The sequence below is a fragment of the Halyomorpha halys genome, unplaced genomic scaffold (assembly GCF_000696795.3).
Source record: "Halyomorpha halys isolate HHAL.00 unplaced genomic scaffold, Hhal_1.1 Scaffold867.1, whole genome shotgun sequence".
Lineage (NCBI taxonomy): Eukaryota > Metazoa > Arthropoda > Insecta > Hemiptera > Pentatomidae > Halyomorpha > Halyomorpha halys.
In genome coordinates, this window is record NW_027114571.1 from 46,515 (window position 1) to 61,994 (window position 15,480).

Here is a 15,480-nt window from a genome sequence, read left to right on the forward strand (position 1 = left end):
CATTTCGCAGAAATGAAGGTTATGATTCTATTTAATTGCCTTATTCATTATATTTATCTGTCTCTTTGTTTTTTCCATGACAATCATTTTTTTTTTTTATAGATAAAACTTTCTGTAAGAAGTAGTATATTATTAATTAGGAAGTATACTATTATTTAATTTTCATAACCTTAATATAAATACCGCTCTAATAATATTTCATATATTTTCAGATTTTTTAGCCAATCCGTGCGAGTGGGAGAACACACTAACATGACGGTAATAATTAACAACCTCTGATTGGTATGAGAATGTTTTACAATGTTTATTCATGTAGGCGTGATTAGTATAGCCCCCCCCCAAAAAAAAAATCAATAAACATTTAAACTTTTAAAAATACTACTTTAATTTTTTCTTTTCATCTTAGTGACTTGTGGCAAATAAAGTCTTAAACCTGGAAGAATCTAAACAATATATTTTAATTCTGATAAACATGAAATAAGTAAATGCAAACATATATCACATGAAATAAAATAAGTATCTTAACAAGATCTCCACTCCATAATTTATTTTGTCTCTATGAGCAAGAAAATACTTATCCAAATAACGGAAAATTAAAATTAAAGTACAGAATAAGATTCCGAATATTTCTTCAATTCTAGAAATAACTTATCTTAGGTATCTAAATTAAATCCTTACAGTTTAAAAAATTGTTCAACAGCGAGCTGAAAAAAAAAAAAATTAAATCTGTACTGCTGTTGAATGAACCTATGAAGTGTCAGGGGTGCAGTACTATGTAAGGGAGTACTGTAACTATACCAACGGTTATACTAGGAGGTAGTTTGGTCAGAATCACGCTCGATAACCAGATTTTTACCCATTTAAGGGTTTATGAGTTGGGTGGACAACACAGGGTTCACTCATTTACTTGGAATACCTATACTGGACTGAAACGACAATAAAGTGCTTGTATATTTCGTTTACTACAACACCTACTTGACAAAGGCTCTAAACATCCCATTCACTAAACAAATTGTTATACATTATGATAATCAGACCAATTAGGACATACGGAATTGAGCTCCGGAGCTCTACAAAACCATCAAATTCCTCCCGTATCCAATCGTTGCAATCCAAAATCCTTCGTAAAATCCTTGATGCTCCTTATTACGTCACAAATAAACTCATCCACAAAGACCTTAACATCCCTTTCGTTGCGGATTAGTCCCGAAATAGATATGTGTTCATTCCAAACTCCTTTCCCATCTTAACTCTTAGTTCTTAGTCGCTCATCCTTAACAATTCCTGATGATCCTCCGAGGCGTCTGAAAAGGAGATTTTCACGGGACCTTCTAATTTAAATTAATGTTTGAAATATCACCAATGGGTGGTTCCTTCCCTAGATCATCAAGTGTTCTCACATTTATTTATTGTATTATTTGTACAGTTGTAAATTTCAATAGATAAATAAAAAAAAAATTCTTGATTTGATGTTTCCGGGCAATCACTGCCTTCTTTTAGCCTTGTACTTATTTCTTCTCGAATTTTGTTCCTTTTAAATATTGTAGAAGTCAGGTACCAACTAAGTATTCGAACAAATCCCCCAAACTGTTTTATTCCCCGAAACCGTCGTATTTTTTTCCTTTCATATCGGAAATTTCTAGAAATCCAGTGAGACAAGTCCGGTTGGAAATTACACGGCTGTCTAACCGAGAGAGTCGGTACCATTTGTTGTTCGGCTTCGCTCGGCAATGTCCGCTGACGGTCGGGAATTCCTCAAGCCATCGCGTAGGGGGGTTCAGTGTACTTTGTCTTAGCGGTCTGTACTCGTCCCAGCTGGACAGAACTTCTTCACATCACCATCCGGGCAGACGTAGCAATATGTGATTTGTGGATAGGCTACCATTATTTTTCATACGGTAAATATATATTATTAATAATTAATTTCAATTCAACTTCAAAATGTTAATTCAACTTTAATTTTAAGTCGGAAGGAGTTCTGCCTTTCTTAGAGCACTGCACTGGTTTGGTTTTATTATTGGTTGTTCTTAACCCGTCTTTCTCACTCCAATTTCATTTTTGAAGAAATATTGATCAGTAACTGTTAAGTCACTTTATAACAAAACACAATAAACAGTATCTTCATATTTCTTTCGTTATTTATATATTTTTTAAATTAATTAAATTATTTTTTAATGTTCTACGTTTGAATTTAAAAAAAAACATCTTTATAGAAAACATTTATCAATTTATTTCATTATCTTTATAATTATTTTTATTTTTTACTTATGTCAGTGAATAAATATTAGATTGAAATAAATATTCTAAGGCTTTTTAAATTACTTAGTATTGTTTTTATAATATTTAAGGTTATCTAATTAAAAAAAAGAAAAATCAATATCATAATTAGTAATGTTTAATTACATCAATAAATTTATCTAAATGATTACAAAATTCAATTTCCAAACATTTTAACAATAACTTAACTATAAATTTTCTATTGTATCTCACGATTTTCATTACAATACATAACTTTAAACCGGTTCAAACCTTTTAAAATTGTAAAGGTTTAGGTAAATTTCATGACTACTATTGTTAAAGATGTAAAATAAAAATTTGGTTATTAAATATGTAATTAAATTTATCGCTTAATCAATACGAAACACTTTTTTAATTCGGTGATGTTTATTTACAAATTAAATGTTATTTTACCTTTCTATTATTACCAACTGTTATACTTATATAAGTCAATTTAATTCGACTCGAGTCATTTCACAGTGGACTAATGTTTCATTGTAAAAACAAAATAATTTTATGGAGTAGCACCCCTAGCTAGTTATAAAAATATGTCACATTTATCTTCATTTTTGACTAGTTTCCATAGATGGTAAAGTAGCCCGCGAAACTGGATAAATATCAATTCATTGAATAAATTCAAGATTAATCAATTCACTTTTTATATTTCCAGCTCCAGCATTTTTATTATATGCAATTAAGTTTTTGTATTACGTGCTGGAGATAATTTTTTTTATAAGTTATTTCAGGTTTTTGAACAAGCTCTTGCTTATATTAAACGTATGACGTTCCGCTTGGTAATCCTTTGTTTATAGGCAAATGTATAAAACCTATTGTAACCTTCCTGTATTCTTCGGTCTTCATCTTTGACATTCAAGATTATATCAATATAACTTTTCCTACAGCTGTATTTATTTAATGAAGTAGACCTTTTTATTTACCAATTTTAAGAAAATAAATTGGATAATTTTCAAAATTCTATGTGTTGTAATATTTTAAAGGTTTTGACCAAACTTTGGACATTTCAAAGTTTTAGCTTGTAAACAAAAACCAAAATTATTTTCTGAGTTGTTTCAAAATATGCAGTACGTAGAATTTCAAATAGGAAAATTGTAGATGCTATTTTTACTCAAAAAACGTATCCATACTTAAAAGCGATCGATGTTGTTACTTTCAATCTAAAAGCTTAAAAGTTTAATGATTAAGACTTATTAAAAAAAAAAATTGTAATTTAGTTTTCATTGCGAAGTTCGACAAGTCAACTTATTCACAAAGGGCCTTGAAACAGTTTAAATATTCAGAAAAAATAGAATAATGAAGAAAAGAAAATGTTTCTGGATTATTGATGTCAAAAAATTATACATCATAAAATTAGAGAAAAAAATTCAGAAAATACAAAAGCAGACTCTTTAAATTACATTGCTTCATATAATTTAACAAGAAAAATATAGAAAAAGGAATTGTGTGTTTATAATAGTTCATATAAAAAATGTAAGACTAAAAAAATTTGAAGAAAAATAATAATTAATGTATATTATTCTATCTTAAATATTACGATTGATAAAAAATCACGCCATGCTTCTATATAATAATAATAATATTATTATTTTTTATTCTGGGATTGATCCCTTTAGAATAATATTAAATCCGTCAAAATTAGACTTTAGAACCTCAGATTAAAACTTAATATAAAAATGAAATTATAGAATATAATGAATTTGAAAAGATAAAAATGAACAACAATAATTAAGAGAATATATAAAATAAAATTAGAACAAATAAAATAAAACTCATTTGTCATATCATGAAACATAAGGTGCATAAACTTCTGATAGTAAATATAAAAACTGATAAAAAAATCAAATACAATTAAAATAAAAATAATAAATGAATTGGTACAATTTCTGCTAATATATATATTTACAAGTATAAACGAAAATCTGAAACATCAAATAGAGAAAATATAAAAACCAACGTCATATATATTTTTTTATTATTATCATAAATGTAATATTAAAAAATATAAATATAAAAAATCCTCTAACTAATCATAATATAAAGGAATTATCAACAAATGGAATAAAATGAAAACGAAAGGAGTAGTGTTGATTATATGTTTTTTGAAACTTTTAATTGATATTCTTCCGGAATTGGGTGGATATAAGGTGGCCGAAGATACGGGATTTGAAGATTGGAAGGATATTAGAACTAAGAATGGAGGAGGGAATAATATAATTTAGCTTGTAATTTGTCGTCTATGTTCTCTATGAAGTTATAATATTATTGAATTGCGTATTGAAACAACCACTGAGTGAATAGATTCCATCGAAATTGAAAAAGGTTTTTAAAAATAATATTTATGTTTGATGGCTTTTACAAAAAGGATAGGTCGGAGGTTGTACTGTGAGCGTTGGACAGATCCGCTCACTGGAACACCTGCCTTGTGGAACATCTGCTAGACCTCATTTTCTACATCATTTCTTCATTCACGCCCTCAATCGAGCTGGCCTTTTTTAGGGGTGTGTCCTCTTGGAAATGGAGCATCCCGCATTTCTGTTATAATGCCTTTTAACTGTATTATTGCAACTGCCATGCACCATATCCGATTTACGGATACGCTGCAGAGGACATAAAGAAACACACGTCCCTGGTTAAAAAAACGGCGCAAGTCTATTATACCTTAACTGTATGTTATGAGAAGGACTAAAATCTGTATTTCAGAATATAGATACTACCGATAGTTTACTTTCTTTACATTTCAGTTCAGGGAGGAAGAGGAACAACTAAAAAATGTTCATAAATAACAACGTTTATTAAACAATCCAAAATATAACTAAAACTATGAAATATACGAAATTGCATCAATAATAACATAATGGATATTTAAATAAAAGTTTGATGACACAAGTAAAAATACAAACTGGTATTGTATTGAATATAACTGGCAATTTTAATCATAAAAAAGTGGGATATGCACTTATTGTAGGAATATAGTCTGGGTGGTGGACAATAAAGGTACCAAAATAGTAAAAGAAAACAATTTATTGTTAATCAACGTTTCGCCCCATTTTGCAGGGCTTCGTTTCCAGTCCACCTACATGTATATACTTCCTAACATTGTTATAATCAATTTTTTTTTTTATATACTTTTTTTTATTTTAATACCAGATCGACCTGGTGAGCCTTACATGTTTGATATAACTTATATATATTTTTTAACAGTTGATTATGAGGGGGTATAGTCATATACTATATATATACAATGTTCTTATTAAAAGAAAAACAAATAATAATAAAACAAATAGATAAGAATAATGCTTCTTAATAAAAGAGGAAAGTAAAATTAATAACAAAAAAATAATTATATTGGTACACTTAAATAAAACAAATAATTGCGTTCTAATATTAAAAAGAAACAAGTTAATTTGAAAAAAGGGAAGAGAGAAAAAAAAATAATAATAGTAATAAGTAAATAGAGGTAGTGTGACTATGAATTAATTTTATATTTATTAAAAATTTATAAAAGAATGCCCTGCAGCAGTCTGGGCTTCAGTCTTCGTGTTGAGGTTGGGTTTCCCAGGTTGTAGGTCACTGCTCCTTTAACTGTCGGCAACTGGGAGTGGAACTTATAAAGTATATAAAAAAAAGAATTGATAATAACAATGTTAGGAAGTATATACATGTAGGTGGACTGGAAACAAGTTACTAATAAACAAAAAGGTGTGATAAAAGTTCTAATAAACATAATAATTGTTTTTATTTAAATATTTAGTTACCTCTAAAATTATTGCATCTTTTCATTTCATTTAGCCCTGACGAAGCCCTGCAAAGTTGGTCGAAACGTTGGTTAACAATAAATAGTTTTCTTTTTACAGTTTTGATACCTTTATTGACCGCCACCCGGACTATCTTCCTACAGTATACTTCATACGGTCAAATATCTTCTTCAAGATACCACTTTTATTTTTAGATATTGTAAAAGTATTCGATACTGTAAATCCAAGTTTTCCAATTCCTTAATTAATAAACTTTAATATTTCAATTTATTTATTATTACTCATACAGACAGTTTTATATTATAGATCTTTCTTAGTATTAGTTATTAATTAATCTGTATCCAGTTACCAACCCTTACATAATCAGCATCCCTCAAGGATCCTGCCTTAGTTCTACATTATTTAATTTATTCATAAATGACTTCCCTCAAATCAACCTTGTTAATAAAGCTGTTTTTTCCGATGATATTACCTTATTCTTTCCTTCTTACCGAATAGATAAAAAGAATCAAAATGTTTCTATTCAACCATTCGCTTTGAACACCTCTGATGAAGCCCTGCAAAGTGGGGCGAAACATCGGACATTAAAATAGTTTTAAACTATTTGTTCTTTTTTAGACCACAACCCTGACCATCTTTTTATATTTAAATTTTTAAGGTCAACTATATATATATATATATATATATATATATATATATATATAGATAAAAAAAATCGTTTAAGAAAACACCTAAATATGTTTAAAAATGCGGATTGCGTCATAGCATTGATAAAACTGAAGCCACTTTTCCAAAAGGCAACCTGTACTTTACATAGTTTCTTTAAATCATGCCATCTCTACCTTAACTCTTTAATAACTGAAATTTGGCGATAATAGTTACACTATAACTCGCAGATCTAAACATAAGAGAAATAAGAATATACTTTAGACCTTGCCAGATAAGTGGTATAGCCTGCATATATTTTATTTTTCAAAATAGTTTTGTTGTATTTTATTTATTAAATTTATGAATAATTAATGATATTTGTTCGTACTAAAAGTTATAAAAAATTTATCGTATAAGAGTGTATCCCGAAGGAATATTTAAAAATATCTTTATGTACTAAAAGAACTAAGTATCCGATATGATCCGATCAATTTTTGTTGTCTAAATACAGTCAGTGCATCAAATATGCTGAAAAAGAAAGTAAAACAGTTTCTCTAAAAAAGGATTTTGAGAATTTTAATTTGTAATTTTATTCGAGATATAGGAGCTTATAAGAACATAATTACCATTATAAATTTTATCTTTTCATTCAGTGGTTACTTAATTTGTACTGTGATTTGAAGCACAATGATTTTCAAATTTGTTGAATCATTCAATTTTTATACATAAGATTTACTTCGCTTAAAATATAAATTTTTTTTAATTTATTTATTTAATGTGATTTACAACTGTACAAATAATAAATAAAATAAGTAAATATGTTGTATGTTTCATTTAAACTTGAAAATCTTGGAAGGAACCACCCATTGGTGGCAGTTCAAGCATTAATTTAAATTGGATGGTCCCGTGGCCATTTCTTTTCAGACGCATTGGAAGATTATCCGGAATTGTTAGGGATGAGAGATTAAGAATTAATGGGTTAAGATGGGTAAGGAGTTTGGAATGAAAAGACGCAACGAATGGGATGTTAAGGTCTTTGTGGATGAGTTCATTTGTAAGGTAATAAGGAGCATCAAGGATTTTACGTAGGATTTTGGATTGTAAGGATTGGATGCGGGAGGAATTTGATGGCTTGATTGAGCCCCAGAGCTCAATTCCATATGTCCAAATTAATATAAAAATAAATTTATGATTTTGATGTAGATTTACGAATGATCGAAAAGGTTGATTGAAGGTAATTTGTTGAACCATAAAAAGTTTATATTCCTTCCGGTTTTTGGTTTCTAAATAGTCGGTTAGATTTCCAATCGTGAACTCGGAAGAACAAAAACACTGCCTGAAATTTTTTTTTTTCCGAGTTGGTTTTATTTATTTTATTATTAACACACACAATTTTGATCCAAATATACTCTCAACTTTTATTTTCGGAAACTCTCCAACGTTTCGGCCCTCAGGCCATTTTCAAGGAGACAACCTATTAAAATTTTTATTTTTATATTAATTACATTTTTTCCTTAACAACATACTGATATTTTTGGCTATACCTCAAGACAGCTTTTAAAGAAATAAAAGAAAAACTTGTGACAGTGTTTTCAACAGTAAGACCAGAAATTATTATTAAGGACTAATTTCTTTATAAAGTTAATAAAAGTTGAAACATAAAGGAATGTAAAATAAATAATAAGTTTCCTCCGCACAAACTGATTCCGGTTATTGAAATTTGAGGTATAGCCAAAAATATCAGTATGTTGTTAAGGAAAAATGTAATTAATATAAAAACAAAATTTTTTATAAGTTGTCTCCTTGAAAATGTCCTGAGGGCCGAAACGTTGGAGAGTTTCTGAAAATAAAAGTTGAGTATAGTTGGTATATTTGGATCAAAATTGTGTGTGTTAATAATAAAATAAACCACTCTCAAACAAGCATAGTAATAAATCATTAATTGATTTATTTTTAAAAATTTTTTTTCAAGGGATAGTATCATCAATTATATATTAATAATTAATTATCTATAACGGTTATGATTGTGTCTCTGAGTATTAAGGTTTATATTTACTCAGAACGAGTGTCTTTCTCAGTTCTTTCATTTAATACAATGTGTGCAAAAAAGCAAGCTATTTTACAGTATTTGTTAGTCGAAAAAACTGCAAAAAGTAGGTTACCTCTATTACTCTCTAAAATTCCACTTTCTTAAAAAAAAAATTTGGCTGGACTCTTTGCTGTAGACAGCAACGCTGTTTGGAGGCAAAGGTTCGATTCACGAGACCCTAATGAGGAAAAATATTAAACACTTTTAAAGAAAAAAAAAATTTGAAGGAACCCTTTTTTTCTTTATGACATGAAACATACGGTGAAGTTTACAACAGACTACGTAGGCCTTTTAGACTTGTTGAGTCTCATTCCTTTTTATCTTAACTGGCATATAAGTTGAAGTTGAAAGATACATTTGTTTGATGTCTGTCTGTATACCGCTCAGCTTACACTAGACAAAGATCTAACAAAGAATTCCTTTCGTAAAAAAAAAAAATATTTGACATGTCTTTATAAAATTGCTCAATAGCCTCTAGCAGATGGATGTCGATTGAGGATGTAGAATTTTTTAAATAAACATCAGATAATATCAATCCAGAAAACATAATTACTATAGAGCTAAATTTTTTTTTCTTTTAATCATAACGGACCTCATACTTTCGAATTATGAATCACAAAAAGAAAAATAATATTTTGCCTGTTCCAGCTATATTATAGCGGCATGAGCTCAAAATTGAATACCTCGCGTATTTGTAGAATTTTCGACGTTCTTCGTTAGGTCACACATACGTAGCAGTTTTCAAATATTATTTTTACAATTTTATTCTTTAGTGACAAACTGATTAAAATGAGTGGAAATGAAACAGGACGAATATTCAAGTTAATAAAATTCGACTCAATAAACAAGACCAAAAATTCTAATTTTTGATTATTGCATAATTTAATTAATGTAAATTATCTATACAGATCACGATATATCCATTAGATACCCAATAATATATTTTTAAAAAATTAACCTTCTTCCTCAGAAGCCTGAAAGATTTTTTTAAAATTCGGAACTCTCCAAAAAATTGAACTTTAAAATTTATACTTAATTTTTTTAATTGACAGATTCTGTAAATCTAGTTTTAAAGAGACAAGTGTTACATACACCATGACTATGCACAAAAATATAAATAAATTAGATATTTCTAACTTTCTAAAAGCATAGAAATGTTTCCCGTTGCTTTTTCTTTCTTATCCAAAGGTTTATGTTTTAATTAATGCTTTATTACCCGAATCCATAAGTCTCTGCTGCTCTTCATTCGGCACCCATTTTACGGGATTCGAATTATAGGCCTGTTTTTTTAGTATATCGTCTGTTACATTGTATACATTGGCGTTATTTAGACTTATATCTAGATTTATTTTTATTAAATGGATAATAATACTGGATAATGAATAATAATAATGTTTTGAGTCAACAAATCAGTATTTTTCCTTTTTTTGTTTTAAGGAATCGCTATAATTTTGAACTGACTATTTGTAATAAATAAATTAAATGCTTGACCTGAGGGTAGGGAAGGTTAGAAGTATTGTTGAGATAAATTATAATAGAGAAGGTTGATTGTGATACAAGTTTAAATTTTTAATTTAATGTCAACAATTGACTAATTAGGTAATTAGAAATAATCTAAGAATTGCTTATTAACAAAATTATATGATTCCGTTATGTTTAAATGTTTCATAGGGTAAATTGTGGACTGATATAATGACCTGGGCAGAATAGCCCATTTATTTAAACAATAATAACCAGTCTCAAGAAAGTGTAAAGATTATAATTAAACTATTTATCAGTTTATTCCAGGTTATGGCATTCACCTTATATAACTTATCATATGCAAACAAATATAAATCCAAGATATACTAATTGGGATTAAATTTTAAGGCAAAATATCATATGGTAATACTTAAAATTCTCAACCACATGTACAGCATTTTGCTCTGTTAAAAAAATAAAAAAAGGGGTCTTTCCTTCCCTTCTTCCCTACACTTTACTTATCATCTCATCAAACATAATGCTTTTTATAACAAAACATACATCATCTCCGCAGGAAAATATCGAAACGTGCGTAGCCTTTGGAGATAAAAAAACTATCGGTCTAAAATATCTGTAGAACGTTGAATACGTTCACCCTTGAATCACGTCCCACTCAATGCTAATGTCATGGAGTTATACTCCTCACGGTCCAGATGTATTTTTTAGATCCAACGAAATATTTACATTTTAATATATTTTACGTGTCCTTTATGTGTGATTCTTTTTTTTCCGAACCTGAAAAAACATCATGATCTTATAAAATCCTATAGTAAGGATAACTCGAATGACTCGTGCATAAAATAAGCTTACAGTATACTCATATAATGCTTATTCATGTAATTTATTTAATGATATTTAGATGAAAATACATCCAGTAAATTTCATGTAAGATAATCATTGGTAGCACTCTAATAATATTTCTACATTAGAAGATCTCGAGGCCATTCGGTTAGGAGGTTAGAAACTAGTGGATTTGGGTGGTTTTTTTTCGGAAGTATTGATATCTGGTTCAGGCTTGATCGGTTACATATGGAACATTAAGGTCTTTAGGGGATTTTATTTGTGACAAAAGAAGGAGTATTGAGGATTACACGAAGTATTTTGGATTGTAAGGATTGGATACGAGAGGAATTCCAAGGTTTAGTGGAGCCCTAAAGCTCAACTCCGTATGTCCAGATAGACCTAATTATAGTCATGTAGATCAGTCTTTTCTAATGGATTGGCAGCTTAAACCGTTTGTCTAGTAAGTGCTGTAATAGTCGGAATGAAATTCAGTTTCTGTCTTGTGTAAGGATTCCAAGCTTGTCGTTTGTCCAGATGTAGTCCAATGTAGCGTATCTCTTCTACAGGGGTATGAGCAACATTATTAAAGTATACTTTAGAGTAGTTGGTAGGTTTACGACGAAGGGTAAATGTGATCTGATGGCATTTGTTGGAATTTATCTTAATCCTCCAATTACGACACAATTCTTCGAGGGCTGTGATATGGGATTGAAGAGTTTGGGATGCAATTAAAGGGTTATTGTTAACTATTTTACTAATATAATAAATATGGTTAGTAATCAAACTAAATATACTACGAAATAACAAATACAATCTGTAAAATCTTGAACGTTTTATCAAACGTTTTTCGAATTCCCTTTATAAGTTTCATTTTAGTATAGTTATGATAAATTATAATAATATGTATTAGAGAACTTAGTTGTTCGATTCCGGTAACATCTGTAAATTCTGAAGAACAGACCTAACACAATCCTCCCATCTTTGTCTTGGTCAGCCCACTGGACGGTTTGGACTACGATTAACATTTTAGTTATTTATTCGTTAAAAGCTCAATAAATTGCCGTGATGCCATCACAATAATGATACATATCCATCACGCGTTTTTTAGATTTATACATTGTCCAGTTTCTTCAGCTTTCTTAAATATTCCTACGAACTGCTTTATTTCTCTGAAGCACAAGTTGTTGTAGTGGGGGGCCATATTGCCCATCCATTAACAGAACAACAGTAAGTAAAATCATAGCCTTCTAAATTCGTTCTTTTATGCTTCTGGAAAGTTGACGCGAGCAGGGTAATCTTATGAACGAGAAATGACTAGAATTTCTCTCCATTTATTTTATTCTTTATTCCTCTCGAATGTCTGTTTTTATTTTCACTTTCCAATATGTGAAATATATATTAAGTGGAATTATTGCAATCGTGAAAAATTTCGGATTCAAGTTTTCGACGGAAATATAAGCTTTGAAGTAAAACTCAAATAATAAAGTCTCGCAAAATGGTTTGTCTGTTAACAGCCTTGCTCAAAAACCAAAACTCGTTCGATATTTAAATTACATATTTAGGAGATGCGTATGCCTGGGATGTTACGGCACATTATTTCGTTAAAATCGAATTACTGGAAGTGCCAATTTATAGAATCGATTTTATATATATATTTTTTTTTAGGAATTTCTCCTTACTTTGTCACTAATAAAATCGGTTTTACCTGGGATGTTACAAAAACTCTTCCCCTTAAAATCGATTTTATATCATCTAATTTTTTTTTTTTTTTTACAATTTTATTAGTCTATGAACGTACACTTAGTAATTAATATCAACTAGGTTAAATGGTGAATTTTCAAAATATTTCTCTCAAAACTACCTCTTTTGTTGATGACTTTAAATAATTAACCATATCTCATCATTACTGTTAATACAAAATGAATAAATGTAAATTATGAAGTAATTTGAAGAATAACTAAAAAATATTTTACGTGGTTGAAATTTCCTAAAATAAGATTAGTAATTTGCTATATTACTAATATACATAAAAAACAGTTAGTTAGAGGTAAGTATTTTAGAAAAATTGATACTTAATAATAATAAAGTAATAAATAAAGTTGTAGCAGATAATAGGGAGTTATAAAAAATTATTTTAGAAATGTGTTTCTGTTTCTATGGTTGCTATGATGACAGTCAGTTTTTAATTTTTAAGGTATTGTAATTATATACATTTCAGTAACCATACTTGAGCAGAAATGAATTTCTATCCAAAGAAAAGTGGTTAGTAAAAGTTGTGTGATATGTTATTTTAGAAATATGTTTGTATTTATGAATATTACATTTTGTTTTCTTCTATGCTGAACGGGTGCGTAGGGTTGTCACGAAAACGGGTAGAGGGTTGCCTCTTTTTCTGCAGGCTAAGGAAATTTGATCTTTTGGAAAGGGGTAGTCTGTGTTTTGTGTCAGTCTGATGATAACGGGGCTCACCTGTTTGTGTGTGTCTGTCACCTTTGTGACCGTCCTGTCGGTGTCAGTGTTCTAAATGATGGTCTCGTACAGTACTGAAGGCTGTCAAAAATTTTGATGTCTCCTCGATATAAATTCTGTCACAGTCGGTATTTCAAATGTCGTATTTATGTGGTCCGTCTTTGCTCTTTGAAGAGCAACTGTTCTTGGCCGTTGATGGTGCTATGTTGGTCAGCAAAGGTGCTCCGTAGAGCAGGGCTGACCACAGCACACTTCTGTATATGCAAGACCAGTCCTGACCTGCTTGATCTTCTTATTACAGTGGCGAGCTAGCGTCAGGTGTCTGTGAAGGGTGACACCCAGATATACTATGCTGCCTGCTGGTCTATTCTCGTACCCTGCTACCCTTAGACTTTCGGGAGAGGACGCTTGTTCTTCTGGAGGGAGAAAATAATACAGTCAACCTTCTTGGGACTAACTGCAAAATTCAGCCCTTTCAGTTTCTTTGTTATTTCTGTACAAGCCTAATTTTTTTATGCTGACCGCAAATATTTAATGAGATTGACAAACATAACCAATGCTCTATTCTAATATCCTAATAGGTACAATTAATTAATGAAGTAATGATTCAAGTAAGAATAAATAAAATATAGAAAAACCTGTCTTCTTCACTAATTGTTCTTAATCACTGTACAGAACAATAAGTCGATAGGATGGGAACTAGATTGTTTTTTTCGTTGCGCAGTGTGAGGTAGTCTGCAATTGTCTAGATATATTTTTTTTCTACTTCCTCTACTCAGCGGAGTTCCAGGATCTGAAGAGAATTCTTGGATACTGAAGAAGACCAACATTTAATTGGCTCAAGAAACTTCAACTTCACGTTCATTAACGGAGAATCCAAACCGAGGATCTAGATCTGAGCGACATTTCGCATGACATCCTGTTTCAAGAAGCATGTGCCTTTTAAATTATTTATTTATCAATATATTTTAGTCGCCTGATTTTTTTTATAATATAATTTTAGTATTACATTTTCGTCATTCTTGGTGAGAAAAAAAATGGAATTATGGTATTACTAATAGTATTCTATAACACTACTTTTGGACTTTAAAAATCGCATTGTAATCCCTTCAAACAATTTCACACGAAATAGAAACTTCTTTTTTTTTTTTTTTTGCTAAAAATTTAATTTCTAACTCCCGACGGGAATTCCACTTTAAAATTGATTTTTTTTTTTAAATAATTTATTTATTGTTGTTTACAACTGTATACATATATATACATCAAGAAAATTTGCTGTAAGTGATATTATGACATGATACAAACATGTGAGAATCTACCCATTGATAGAACTCCAAAAACATTTCCAGAGAAGATCTCTAGGCCATTTTCTTTTCAGACGCCTAGGAGGGTTATTAGGTAATGAAGGAGATGCCAGGTTAGAAATGAGTTGGTTTGGGTGGTTGCGAAGTTTATTATGGAAGGATTGGTATCTGGTACAGGCCAAATCGGCAACATATGGGACATTGAGGTCCTGATGGATGATTTGATTTGTGACTAAGTAAGGAGCATTAAGGATTTTGGACTGTAAGGATTGGATTTGGGAGGAAAACCATGGTTTAGTGGATCCCAACTCCGTATGTCCAGATAGGATGTAGATCAGTCTTTTTTAATGGATTTGAAGTCCTAAGTAACGGATCTGTTCAACATGAATAAGTGGGGTAATTAATAGGGAGTTGTTCTAATTTTGATTTTTGAAATAATTAACAATACAGGATGATATTTTAACTCACATTGTTATATTCACACTCTAAAATATTGAAAAAAATAATATAGAATAGGAGAAAAAAGTCATTTTTTGTATTTCTTTAACTTTACGAACATAAATTATCAAAGTTGAAGATACTGTTTTTCTAAAAAGAGAAAAAAATATAAGATACA

General features: G+C 29.8%; 1 protein-coding gene across 1 annotated transcript in view; it reads left to right on the forward strand.

The window, feature by feature from the left end:
* Positions 1-1,775: 1,775 nt before the first annotated feature.
* Positions 1,776-15,480, forward strand: part of Rab23 (RAS oncogene family member Rab23) — a 100,872-nt gene continuing 87,167 nt past the window's right edge. Inside the window, exon 1 of the mRNA XM_014430234.3 lies at positions 1,776-1,898. The gene's annotated coding sequence lies outside the window, so the exon portion shown is untranslated. The remainder of the gene's footprint in view (positions 1,899-15,480) is intronic.